This window comes from Rattus norvegicus, chromosome 4 (assembly GCF_021556685.1).
Source record: "Rattus norvegicus strain SHRSP/BbbUtx chromosome 4, alternate assembly SHRSP_T2T, whole genome shotgun sequence".
Taxonomy (NCBI): Eukaryota; Metazoa; Chordata; class Mammalia; order Rodentia; family Muridae; genus Rattus; species Rattus norvegicus.
This window is the reverse complement of record NC_141537.1, coordinates 49,330,618-49,343,554: the sequence shown is the minus strand read 5'-3', so window position 1 is coordinate 49,343,554 and position 12,937 is coordinate 49,330,618. Positions and strand designations below refer to the sequence as shown.

Sequence of the window (12,937 nt, the reverse complement as noted above, 5' to 3'; positions counted from 1 at the left end):
CAGTACTAGAGTATTTATTTTTATACCCATAGATTAGTAAATTCTCAGCCTCACCAGAGAAGCTTCCTTTTGTAATATACCACAGTTAACACAAAGACTAAAAGATGGGCAAGTTGTACAGATTGAATAATCTGGAAGGCTTATCTATATTATGATATACAGCCATATATTACCCTTCCTTACTATCCCATGACTCTTAGAACATTGTACAGAAAGTTTGTAAAAATCAAAGGCAGAAGAGAAGAGCTTCAGAATATTTTATTTCATGAAATGACTGACACACCCTTGAATAACAGTAGCTCTGATTACCTGCAAATGGTCTACACTCTGTCAAGTCTGTCAGCATGATAGTATGAACAAGCAAGAGGCACTTAAGATCTCATTCCTTGTTGAGGAATGTCAGTCAAGAGATACCACCCAAGGAAGCAGGAATATTCTCCCTTTAGAAAAGAGATTACTAAGATTGTCCTTTCTTCGGTAGATGACTCCACACCATCTTGTGTAAAGACCAGTAACTGAACATAATGGGTTAAAGGAAAAGAAAAATGTACTTGTGAAGGTTTAATTTTGGGGGCAACAAAGGTGCAGTATATTAGAATGTTGGAAATCATGAGGATACCTTATGTACATGCATTGAAGATGATCCGGGTGGAGCTGTATAATTGTAGCAGAGAGCTAGATACGATAAGTACCTATCATGTACTCTGTTCGGGTAATCTAGTAAAGTTGTAGAGGGGTATTAGAAGGCTACTTATGTTGTGGACAAATTGAAAAACATATACATTGATACAAATGGATACAACTATCAAAGAGTAATTAAAAATTGTATGATGAACTTTCTCTTAATAAGTTTCCAAAACCAAAATTCTAGAGGGCACCAAAAATGTGTTTATATATTTAGTTTTGTTCTTTCATCTGACCATTGATCAATTTTGTCTCAGACTACTACAGGAATAAGAATGTGATGATTTGGTGTTCGTATTCATTTGGCAAATGAGAATATAGACCATAAAAGTGAATTTCAGACATGTAGTACTCACATGAAAATGAAGTAAAAGAAATTAGTGAATTTCATAACCTTTTTTCATTATTAAATCATAAAATATCTCTGACATTGAGATACTATATACACAAGCATATTAAGAATATACTTCTAAATATATAGAAGTATTAATTCAAATTATTTTTCTTAATGTTATTTGATATTTCTTGGTTTAAATTAGGATACATGGCATTGCTAATAATAAAAAAAAACCTTTGAAATATAGCAGTAATCCTGTAACTTTAATATTTTCAAAACCTACTATTAATGATTGTACTTAAATGCATTAACCCCTCTTATAACTCACTGCATACTAGAAGTATTGGAAAAGAAAGAATCCAGAGAAACGAATCTATTTATGGAGACAAAGTTTGGAGCAGAGACTGAAGGAAAGGCCAACCAGAGACTGCCTCACCTGGGGATCCAGCCCATATACAGACACCAACCCCAGAAAACATTGCTGATGCCAGGAAGTGCATGCTGACAGAAGCCTGATATATAGCTGTCTCCTGAGAGGCTGTGACAGAGCATGACAATTACAAAAGCAGATGATTACAGCCAACCATTGAACTGAGAATTGGGTCCCCAATGGAGGAGTTAGAGAAAGGATTGAAGGAGCTGAAGGGGTTTGCAAACTCATAAAAAAAGAACAATAGCAACCAACCAGTGTTCCCAGGGATGAAACCACCATCCAGAGTGTATACATGGACAAACCATTGGCTCCAGCTACATATGTAGCAGAGGATAGCCTTGTTGGGCATCCTGCTAAGGCTCAACCCCCTAGTGTAGGGGAATGTCAGGGCGGGAAGGGGGGAAAGGGTGGGTGGGTGGATGGCAGAACACCCTCATAGAAGCAGGGGTGTGGGATAGGGTGGTTATGGAAGGGAAACCGTGAAAGAAAATAACATTTGAAATGTAAATTAAAAATATCCAATGGAAAAAAAAAGAATGAAATAAAATTGTTCTTTGGAGCAATTCCCATCTGCATTGTCAGGAATTCAGTGGTTCAGTTCACCAGTCAACAGAGGTAGCTCGATCCACATGCAAACACTTCATGAATATACCAACAGTCCAATTCAGTAGTGTCGGATTGCAGCAGAGGTGGTATAATCTAGCAGGAACAGCTGGGCTGCATCCAATGTGGCATGAGTCAACTGGAAGAATTCAGATTACAAGGAACACCAGGAGCAGGAAGCAAAGATCAGTGAAGATCAGAGGAAGTATCTGCCTCAGCTGACATCACTCTGCCAATCAACCTGAGTCCACAAAAGCTGCAAGAAATCACAGCATACAACCAGCAGTGTCTTTGGTGCATTTTTCTGTTTGGAGCAATGACAAATAGAGCTCAACAACCCATATAAGGCACACCCATGCATGGCTGTCATTAGTGAAGGGTGCTTTATCACATGAAAGGTCATGTGCTTGCTATAGCAAAACATCTTTTACCTGTATCTGCTTCATTGAACTGTTCCTTGCTGTGTTTGTCCCAGCAAAACACCATCCAAAAAAAAATTGACTTTCAAAAGAATGCTTAACTTTCTACCTCATAATCCCAAAGTATAATAAAATCCATGACTTCAAAAGTAAATTACATTTGTAAGTAGATGTTTCTCTGCACAAAATATTTTTTTTCTTTTTTCCTACAGGGCCACCAAATTCAAAGCAGCTTTTTCAACTTAATTCCAGTATTTCTGTTGATTCTAAGTTCACTGATCTCTTGATTTAACTGTTTTCCTCTGCAAGGCAATGCAATACAACCCATGCTTCATTTTCTAGAGTTGTCTGTGCTCTAACCTAATTTAATGAATTGAAGTAGAATAGTTTGGATAGTATCAACCTGAATGATAATTTCCTTCTAGAAAAGACAATGAAGTAATCTGAGGACAGCTTTATCAAGAATCAACAAAGTAAAGGGTAAGTACGCTATACAGTATGTTACTATCCCATCTTAACTTCCACTGTTCATTCAAGCAATTAGGTAGCAGAAATGATTGTTAAGTTGGCAAGCTGAAACGACTCTCCAGGTCAAAACCAGATACTTTACAGGAAATATAATTAAAACAATATATTAGTGGTCATTGTCTTAAGGTCATTTTAATACTTGGATTTTAAAGAAAATTTTGGATTTTAAAGAAAATCCATGATTTAAATTTTAAAGCCTCATGGTGATCAAGGATTCTGTAACAGTTACATATTTTTTTTCTTTCACCTAGAAAGGAAGAAAGAAAAAAAGAAAGAAAGAAAGAAAGAAAGAAAGGAAGGAGGGAAGGAAGGAAGGAAGGAAACTGGGATTTATACTGCATTCTGAGCTGTTTGTGGTGGGGGAAGGTTTTAAATCATGCGCTAGCTCTGCCCAATTATTTAGACACTTCAAGGAGTAACTAACATAACTCCAAAAGAGAATTTATATGGCAGCATTAAAAAACTTGAGACATAGTATGTTTCAGGATAAACTGAACGTTCATATGTAAGCCATGCTTAATCCTCATGCTGAGCTTACAAAAGGTCTAAAGAATTGTGACTAGATAAATAATTTTTCTGATTGTAGATATAGCCAGCTGTAGCCAGGGACATCTATTAGCCATACTGCATTTCTCATGGAGTTGTACTGGACAATGTTCTTGAAATATCTCAAAACTGAACAAGAGAAACACATGAATAGAGCTGCCCAAGAGTGAAAAACAAGAGACAGGAGATGAATAGCATGGGAAATATAGGACTGTGTCATATCACATCTACTGCAGATAGTGATTAGCACATGCACCAATTTAAAATAAACAAAGAAACATCATCTAACTACTACAGATGATTGTCCTGTGAATAGCTTAGTAATATAGGTTGTGGTTTCATATGTTGATTTTTCAACTTTTAACTGTACTAGTTTCCATTAGAAAACTACTTCCTGTTCACTGTTTCCTTATAAGTCACCCTTCCCACAATTTGTCCCCCACCCCTTTTTTCTGAGCAAGTGAGACCCTCGTGGATATTCCTTAATCCTGCCACTCCAAGTCTCTTCAAAGCTAAGCCACTCCTCTCCCACTGAGGGCAGACAGGGTAGCTCAGCTTGAGGGACATGTCCCATAAGCACACAACAGCTTTTGGGATAGCCCCTTTCTAGTTGTTAAGGACCCACATGAAGATCAAACTGTATATCTACTGCATATGTGTGGGGAGGCCTAGATCCAGCCCTGTATGTTCTTTGGTTAGTAGTTCAGACTCTGAGAGTTCCCAAAGGTCCAGGTTATTTGATTCAGTTAGTTTTCCTGTGGAGTTCCTATAACTCTGAGGATTCCTATCGCTATCTTCCTCCTATTCTTTTATAAGAGTGTGTAAACTTTATCCACTGTTTGACCGTGGTTGTCTGTATCTGTCAGCTGAGTTATCTGAGTCAGCTGCTGGGTGGAGCCACTCAAAGGATAGGCATGCTAGACTCCTGTCTACAAGCATTACAGAGTATCATTACTAGTGTTAGGGATTAGTGCTTGGCCATAGGATGAGACTCAAATTGGGCTAGCTATTGGTTGGCCATTCCCCTAGACTTTGCTCCATCCCCCATCCCTGTATTTATTGCAGACAGGATAAATTTCACATTGAAAGTTTTGGGAGTGACTGATGTCTTTATCGCTCCACTGGAATTCATGCATGGATGGCTACAGGATGCAGCCTCTTGAGATTACCAATAAGTTACAGTTAAGAACATCCCCATTCATTACTGGGCAACTCGCTTACCCTGGATTTGTCTCACCTGGAGAAGCTGCCTATCTCCCCACCCCAAATAGTTGTATTTCTATTCATTCTAATGACCATCTGGCCATTCCTCCTGTCTCTAACACCCCTGATTCTTAATCTCTCTCATCCCCTGGCCATCTCCTCTCTCACTCAGTTCTCTCCTCCATCTGCCTCATGACTATTTTATTACCCCTCCTCAGTGAGATTCAATTATCCTCTCTTGTGCAGTGTTTCTATTTTAACTTCTTTGTGTGTGTGGATTATAGCAGGGATATCCTACATTTTATGGCTAACATCCACTTAAATGTGTGTACATAGCATGCATATACTTTTGCAACTGAGTTACCTCACCTGGGATGATATTGTCCAGAATCATTGAACTTCAAAATTCATGATTTCCTTATTTTTAATAGCTGGATAGTATTCCATTATATAAATGTACCACACTTTATCCATTCTTCAGTTAAGGGACAACTATGTTATTTCCACTTTCTACCTATTATGAATAAAGCTGCTAGATAATTGAGAGCGCATCTTTGTGGGATCATGGAGCATCTTTTGGTTATTGTCCAGGAGATGTATAGATGGATCTTGAAGTAAACTATTCCCAGTTTTTGGAAAAAATACCAAATTTATTTCCAAAGTGGTTGTACAAATTTGCACTCTTATCAGAAATGGAGGATGGATCCCCTTGCTCTACATCCTCACCATCATGTATGCTTTCTCTTGACATTTTTAACTTAGCCATTATCATGTGTATAAGCTTGAACCTTAGAATTGTTTTGATTTGCATTTCTCTGATGACTAATGACTGTGAACAATTTTTAAAGTGCTTCTTAGCCATTTTGGATTCCTCTGTTGAGAATTCTTTGACTTGCTTGGTGCTCCATTTTTAAAAATTGGGTCATTTGAATTATTGGTGTCCAACTACTTTAATTCTTTTTATAATTTGGATATTAGCTCTCTGTCAGATGCAGTGTTGGTGTAGATTATCAATCTGTAGGCTGTAATTTTGTCCGATTCATTGTGCTTCAAATTTCCTGGATTTTTTTGTTTTAGATTTTACATTATCTTTTATTGATGTATAAATTTCTTCTATTGTATTTTCTACCCCTTATATTCTCTTTTCCATCTCCTGTATTATGTTGGTGATGCTGGCATCTGTTGTTTCTGTTTTCTCCCCTAAGTTTTTTATCTCCTGGATTACCCCAGTTTGTTTTCTGTTATCACTTCTATTTCTAATTGCACAATTTTATTTATTTCCTTTATCTGCTCAATTGTATTTTCTTGTGTATTTTAATGGATTTATTTGTTTTCTCTTTAAAGCCCTCTACCCAATGGAGGTAGGCAGTGAGGTGGCAGGAGATTGGAGGTCTGTCTGAGCTAGCAGGCTGCTCAGGGAAGCTCTGCTTTCTCCAGTGTGTGAGGTAGGGAAGCTTACCTGTATGGTTCAAGATCTACATTGACTTTTAACAACTATGTATATTCAAAATTATTCTCTAAATATATTGATGTATCTCTTAATTCTTCAGTTGCCAAAGGTAATGATTCTTGTAAACCAATAATTTAGCAGGCTGAGGCCAGGTGATCACATAAGTGCAGGAGTTTGTCTGAAAAAAGGAAAAAAAATAGTTCCTTTTAATAAGAAAAATAACAGTTATTTTTTGTCATTTCTAACATGCATAATTTATAAAGTAAGAAAGTTTAGTTTATTATGCAGTTAGAATTTTAATACTTTATTCCAACTGCAAGAATGCTAATGGTCAAGACAGTTTGTACTGAATCTGTCTTGTTAATTATAGAAGTGAATAATTCATATAAAATGTTTCACTGTGTATGTAAACACCCAAACAAAGTCTACAAAGCTTCTAATTGAGAGAAAAAAAGGTTGTTTTCTATACCACAGTAAGTTTTCAATTTAAGAAATTTTTATTAAGAAAATTTCCCTTCACAAAAAGGAAGAGTTAAAGAATTGATTATAGAGGATCCCATCTACCTCTGACCTCCCAAGGTTATATGTTCCAGTTCACCCCTCACCCCAAATACCTGTTCCTCTTTTCTCCTCACTGACCCCTCCCCACCCAGGTCCCTCCCTCTGATTGTCACCCGTGATTTCTTTCTTGTCCTTCCCAAGTGGGATTGAGGTATCCACACTTGGGCCTTAGGCTTGTTAAGCTTCTTGAGTTCTGTGGATTGTATCATGGGTATTTTGTATTTTTTTGTTGTTAATATACACTTATTACTGATTGTATGCAATACATGTCTTTTTGGTCTGATTTGCCTCACTGAGGATAATGTTTTCTAGTTTTGTCTATTTTCCTACAAAACTCATGATGTCCTCATTTTTTTGACATTTTTTAATTGGATATTTTTTATTTACATTTCAAATGTTATTCCCTTTTCTGGTTTCCCACACATAAGCTCCCTATACCATCCCACTTCTCTCCTCTTTAAAGGTGTTCCCCCTCCCCAAACACACTCCCTTCCCACTTACTTGCCTTGACATTCCCCTACACTGCAGGGGTGGGGGTGGGGTCAGCCTTGGCAGGACCAAGAGCTTCTCCTCCCATTGCTGCCAGCAAGGCCATCCTTTGCTACATATGGAACTGGAGCCATGTGTCTGTCCATGTGCACTCTTTGGGTAGTCATTTAGTCCCCAGGAGCTCTGGTTGATTGGTATTGTTTTACTTACAGGGTTGCAAGTCCCTTAAGCTCCTCAATCCTTTCTCTAATTCCTCCAACAGTGAGCCCTTTCTCAGTTTAATGGTTTGCTGTTAGCATTCTCCTCTGTATTTGATATGTTCTGGCTGAGCCTCTCTGGAGAAAGTGATATCAGGCTCCTATCAATATGCACTTCTTGGCCTCAGCAATATTGTCTGGGTTTGATGGTTATACGGTTACACGTAGATGGGCTGGATCCCCAGGTTGGGCAGGCTCTGAATAGACATTCCTTCAGTCTCTGCTCTAAACTTTATCTCCATATCCCCTTCTATGAATATTTTTGTTCCCCCTTTTAAGAAGGACTGAAATATCCCCACTTGGTTGTCCTTCTTCTTAAGCTTTATGTGGTCTGTGGATTGCATATTGGGGAATTCAAGCTTTTGGGCTAATATCCACTTATCAGTGAGTACATACCATGTATGTTTTTATTGTTGCTGTTCTTGTTGTTGTTTTGTTTTTGTTTTGGGGATTGGGTTACCTCACTCAGGATGATATTTTCTAGTTCTATCCATTTGCCTATGAATTTCATGAAGTTATTGTTTTTGATAGCTGAGTAGTACTCCATTGAGTAGATGTACCATATTTTTTTGTATCTATTGCTCTGCTGAAGGACATCTGGGTTCTTTTCAACTTCTCATTATTATAAATAAGGCAGCAATTAACATAGTAGAACATGTGTCTTTGTTATATGTTAGAGTATCTTTTGGGAATATGCACAGGAATGGTATAACTGTGCCCTCAGTCAGTACTATGTCCCAGTTTTCTGAGGAACCACCAGCCTGGTTTCCAGAGTGGTTGTACCAGCTTGCAATCCCAACAACAATGGAGGAGTGTTCTTCTTTCTCCACATCCTTGCCAGCATCTGTTGTCACTTGAGTTTTTGATCTTATCCAAGATCAAATGTGATGAGGAACCTCAGAGTTGTTTTGATTTGCATTTCTCTGATGACTAAGGATGTTGAACATTTCTTTAGGTACTTCTCAGCCATTCGATATTTCTCTGCTGATAATTCTTTGTTTAGATTTGTACCCCATTTTTATAGTTTTATTTGGCTGTCTGGAGTCTACCTTCTTGAGTTCTTTGTATATATTGGATATTAGGCCTCTATCAAATGTAGGATCGGTAAAGATCTTTCCCCAGTGTGTTGGTTGTTGTTTTGTCCTAATGACAGCATCCTTTTCAGTTTTATGGGGTCCCATTTGTTGATTCTTGTTCTTAGAGCATAAGCCATTGGTGTTTTGTTCAGAAAATGTTCTTTAGTGTTCATGTGTTCAAGCCTCTTTCCTACTTTTTGTTCTTTTAGTTTGAGTGTTTCTGGTTTGTGGTGGAGCACATTGGTAGGATTTTCTGAAGGAGGCAGAGTCAGGAGGTCGTCATTATTAATTGCTGAATAGTATTCCATTGTGTAAATGAACCACATTTTCTATATCCATTATTCCAGATTTCTCAGCTATTTCCAGCTTCTGGTTATCACAGATAAGGCTGCTATAAAGATAGTGAAGAATTTGCCCAGTGGCATGGTGTGGCATCTTTTGCCCAAGGGTGATATAGCTGGGACTTAAGGTAAATCTATTTATAATTTTCCAAGGAAACTCTAGATCAATTTCCAAAACAGCTGCCCTAGTTTGCAATTCCAGCAGCAATGGAGGAGTGTTCCTTTCTCCACATTCTCGCCAACATGTGCTGTCACCTGAGTTTTTGATCTTAGTCCTTCTGATTCTTGTAAGGTGGAATCACAGGGTAATTTTGATTTGTATTTTTCTAATGACTGAGGACATTGTACATTTAGTGCTTCCTGGCCATTTGAGATTCCTCTGTTTTGAATTTTCTGTTAGTTCTTGATCCCGCTTCTTGATTGGGTTCTTTAGCTTGTTAAAGCTTAGCTTCTTGAGTTATTTATTTTGGATATTAGACTTCTATCAAATGTGAGTTTAGTGAAGATTTTTCTCAATCTGTAGGTTGATGATTTGTCCTATTGACTATGTCTTTTGCCTTATAGAAGCTTTTCAGTTTCATGGGGTCCCATTTATCCATTACTGATCTTAGAGCCTTAGCTATTGGAGTTCTCTTTAGGAAACTTCCACTCATGCCTATGAGTCTTTACCACTTTCTCTTGTATTAGTTTCAGTGAATCTGGTTTTATGCTAAGGTCCTTGATCCAGTTAGACTTGAGCTTGTGAAAGGTGACATATATGGATTGATTTTCATTTTTCTACGTATTGACTGACAATTAGATAAGCACCATTTATTGCAGATGCTTTCTTATTTTATTTTATTTTATTTTATTTTATTAACTTGAGTATTTCTTATATACATTTCAAGTGTTATTCCCTTTCCCGGTTTCCGGGCAAACATCCCCCTCCCCCCTCCCCTTCCTTATGGGTGTCCCCCTCCCAACCCTCCCCCCATTGCCGCCCTCCCCCCATAGTCTAGTTCACTGGGGGTTCAGTCTTAGCAGGACCCAGGGCTTCCCCTTCCACTGGTGCTCTTACTAGGATATTCATTGCTACCTATGGGGTCAGAGTCCAGGGTCAGTCCATGTATAGTCTTTAGGTAGTGGCTTAGTCCCTGGAAGCTCTGGTTGCTTGACATTGTTGTACTTTTGGGGTCTCGAGCCCCTTCAAGCTCTTCCAGTTCTTTCTCTGATTCCTTCAACGGGGAACCTATTCTCAGTTCAGTGGTTTGCTGCTGGCATTCGCCTCTGTATTTGCTGTATTCTGGCTGTGTCTCTCAGGAGCGATCTACATCCGGCTCCTGTCAGTCTGCACTTCTTTGCTTCATCCATCTTGTCCAGTTGGGTGGCTGTATATGTATGGGCCACATGTGGGGCAGGCTCTGAATGGGTGTTCCTTCAGTCTCTGTTTTAATCTTTGCCTCTCCCTTCCCAGCCAAGGGTATTCTTTTTCCTCATTTAAAGAAGGAGTGAAGCATTCACATTTTGATCATCCGTCTTGAGTTTCGTTTGTTCTAGGGATCTAGGGTAATTCAAGCATTTGGGCTAATAGCCACTTATCAATGAGTGCATACCATGTATGTCTTTCTGTGATTGGGTTACCTCACTCAGGATGATATTTTCCAGTTCCAACCATTTGCCTACGAATTTCATAAACTCGTTTTTGATAGCTGAGTAATATTCCATTGTGTAGATGTACCACATTTTCTGTATCCATTCCTCTGTTGAAGGGCATCTGGGTTCTTTCCATTTTCTGGCTATTATAAATAAGGCTGCAATGAACATAATGGAGCACGTGTCTCTTTTATATGTTGAGGCATCTTTTGGGTATATGCCCAAGAGAGGTATAGCTGGATCCTCAGGCAGTTCAATGTCCAATTTTCTGAGGAACCTCCAGACTGATTTCCAGAATGGTTTTACCAGTCTGCAGATGCTTTCTTTTTTATGTTATGTTTTTGGTTTCTTTTTCAAAGATTAAGGTTCCATAAGTGTCTGTGGTTTTATTTCTGGATCTTCAGTTCTATTCCATTGATCAACCTATCTGTCTATGTTCCAATAACATTCATTTTTTATCATGATTGCTCTGTAGTATATCTTGAGGTGAGGTGATCCCATAGGAAGACCAGCAGTATCAACTAACCTAGACCTCCAAGATCTCTTAGACACTGAGCCACCAACCAGGCAGCATACAATAGTTGGTCTGAGGCCCACTACACATATATAGCAGAGGACTGCATGGTCAGCCTTCAATGAGAGAAAACACATTAGTTATTAAGAGACTTGAGTTCCCAGGGAGTGGTTAGGTCTGGGGGGATATTCTCTTGAAGACTGAGAAAGAGGAATGGGATGAGGAACTGTCAGAGGGCATACTGGGAAGGGAAAATGACTGGACAATGAAAAACTATAGAAGATAATTTAAAAATAATAAAAATTAAATATAATAAAGATTTGATTATTTTAAAACTGAAATGGGGCACTCAAAAAGTTACTTCAATAACAGAAGAAAGGAGATAAGAGGTCAGAGAAATTATATGTGAGGAAAAGCAGGAAATAATTAAATAAAGCACTAAGACAAAACGTAATTATCCAGTGGGAAAGAGACCTCACCGCCTGGTCAGGTGGGCACTCCTGAGGCTGCAGAGCAGAAGAGACCACCAACACTGCCCACCCCTGCCCACATCCCTGGCACAAGAGGAAACTGTATAAGGCCTCTGGGCTCCCGTGGGGGAGGGCCCAGGAGCGGCAGGACCCCTGCCTGAGACACCGCCTGAACCTGAAGGAAACAGACCGGATAAACAGTTCTCTGCACCCAAATCCCGTGGGAGGGAGAGCTAAACCTTCAGAGAGGCAGACAAGCCTGGGAAACCAGAAGAGACTGCTCTCTGTACATACATCTCGGACGCCAGAGGAAAACACCAAAGGCCATCTGGAACCCTGGTGCACTGAAGCTCCCAGAAGGGGCAGCACAGGTTTTCCTGGTTGCTGCCGCCGCAAAGAGCCCCACGAGCAAACTTGAGCCTCGGGACCACAGGTAAGACCAACTTGTATGCTGCAAGTGACCTGCCTGGTGAACTCAAGACACAGGCCCACAGGAACAGCTGAAGACCTGTACAGAGGAAAAACTACACGCATGAAAGCAGAACACTCTGTCCCCATAACTGACTGAAAGAGAAGAAAACAAGTCTACAGCACTCCTGACACACAGGCTTATAGGACAGTCTAGCCACTGTCAGAAATAGCAGAACAAAGTAACACTAGAGATAATCTGATGGCGAGAGGCAAGCGCAGGAACCCAAGCAACAGAAACCAAGACTACATGGCATCATTCTCCCACCAAAACAAACATGGAATGTCCAAAAAACACCAGAAAAGCAAGATCTAGTTTCAAAATCATATTTGATCATGATGCTGGAGGACTTCAAGAAAGACGTGAAGAACTCCCTTAGAGAAACACAGGAAAACATTAATAAACAAGTAGAAGCCTACAGAGAGGAATCGCAAAAATGCCTGAAAGAATTCCAGGGAAATATAAATAAACAAGTAGAAGCCCATAGAGAGGAGACACAAAAATCCCTGAAAGAATATCGGGAAATCATAAATAAACAAGTAGAAGCCCATAGAGAGGAGTCACAAAAATCCCTGAAAGAATTCCAGGAAAACACAATCAAACAGTTGAAGGAATTAAAAATGGAAATAGAACGAATCAAGAAAGAACACATGGAAACAACCCTGGATATAGAAAACCAAAAGAAGAGACAAGGAGCTGTAGATACAAGCTTCACCAACAGAATACAAGAGATGGAAGACAGAATCTCAGGAGCAGAAGATTCCATAGAAATCATTGACTCAACTGTCAAAGATAATGTAAAGCAGAAAAAGCTACTGGTCCAAAACATACAGGAAATCCAGGACTCAATGAGAAGATCAAACCTAAGGATAATAGGTATAGAAGAGAGTGAAGACTCCCAGCTCAAAGGACCAGTAAATATCTT

General features: G+C 39.1%; 1 long non-coding RNA gene across 1 annotated transcript in view; it reads right to left on the bottom strand.

Annotated features, from left to right (window-relative positions):
• Positions 1 to 240: 240 nt before the first annotated feature.
• Positions 241 to 12,937, bottom strand: part of LOC147994763 (uncharacterized) — a 158,585-nt gene continuing 145,888 nt past the window's right edge. The window contains exons 5-6 of the long non-coding RNA XR_015687212.1: positions 6,213 to 6,381; positions 241 to 2,313 (exon numbers count right to left, since the gene is read on the bottom strand). This is a non-coding gene — a long non-coding RNA (uncharacterized LOC147994763). The remainder of the gene's footprint in view (positions 2,314 to 6,212; positions 6,382 to 12,937) is intronic.